The sequence below is a fragment of the Sinocyclocheilus grahami genome, unplaced genomic scaffold (genome assembly GCF_001515645.1).
Source record: "Sinocyclocheilus grahami isolate Dianchi unplaced genomic scaffold, SAMN03320097.WGS_v1.1 scaffold10.1, whole genome shotgun sequence".
In the NCBI taxonomy this organism is placed as follows: Eukaryota; Metazoa; Chordata; class Actinopteri; order Cypriniformes; family Cyprinidae; genus Sinocyclocheilus; species Sinocyclocheilus grahami.
Window position 1 is genome coordinate 3,252,464 of NW_015505189.1, and position 1,287 is coordinate 3,253,750.

Genomic DNA, 1,287 nt, shown 5'->3' on the forward strand with positions numbered 1-1,287 from the left:
TACACTGCTGGATTTTCTCTCCGTGTTGAGAGGTTTGTAGGCTTCCATGTGGATCCATATGCCTCCTTTTCTGTTCCACCTGTCACCACTCTAGCTGCACATGTAGCTCTCAAATCCACATCTCTTATTCATTTTCATACTACAGTATAGCAAGGTATTCAATTTCCACTATACTGTCCAAGATACCTGAGACACAGGCGCCTGTTCTCGATTGAATACAGCAGATTTAGAAAGAGAACTTTGTATGAATGTTTTTCCATTTCTCGCTCTTTCTTTTATTTTTAACTTCTCGGACATTTTCAGTCTACTAGTTTTACCCTACTCAAGGTGTGCCATATGTTATGGATCAGCATGGTGATCAAGAGGACAATTTTAGGTTACTAGAACTCACCCGTGTGTTGTGCATGAATAGTGAATCTTTTTTTTTTTATGTACCGTGGTAATACTACAGTACTTTTTGAAGTACAATGCAGTACTGACTATGTATATGATGGTAATCATTCAATAACATAAAAAAGTACCATGGTAATGTCATTTGATATTATCACTTTACCAGAGTACTAGCAGAGTACTTTTTTTGTAAGTGCAGAAACATGGCTAAGGAACATCAGTAACCACAAAAGTAACTCAATATTATATCCAGTAATTCAACATTATAATGTGTATTTGATGCCAATTTTTAATTGTTGTATTATTCACTTGGGCCAGATGCTCATAAATCAGTATATTGATTAAAAGGAGTTTTTCCCTCCCTTTTAAAAGTTGATAATCCTATTAATTTTACTACCTTAACTAACATGCATGAATATCTGTTTAATTTTATTTTATTCATTGCATTTAGCATCGTTTATTTATTTTTCACAACCCTATCACACAGACCTGTGACCCGTTTTTGGGTCATGACCCACCAGTTTAGCTCTAAATGAACATCTCCATTTGAGGGCTTTCCAGACATCTGGTTCTTTCCTGATCACAGTCAGGAAAAGTGGCCAGCTCAAGGGGCTTGATCTCATTTACTCTTTATTGGTACATGGGCTCTGTATCTCACGCCTTCAATCAGGAGGGGCTGGAGGTCATGTGAGGAGTGTAACATTAGCAGAACATTTGCAGTTATTAATTTACTCAGGACCCAGTACATTTATGGAGCTGTTTAGCTATAATAATACCTACTGATGCCAATTGTGATCCTCAATTTATTTATTTAACAGTAGTGCTAGGTATCGTTCAAAAATTTTAGATAGCGATACTGATACCTTGACTTTGATACCGGTTCTTGAACAATACTTT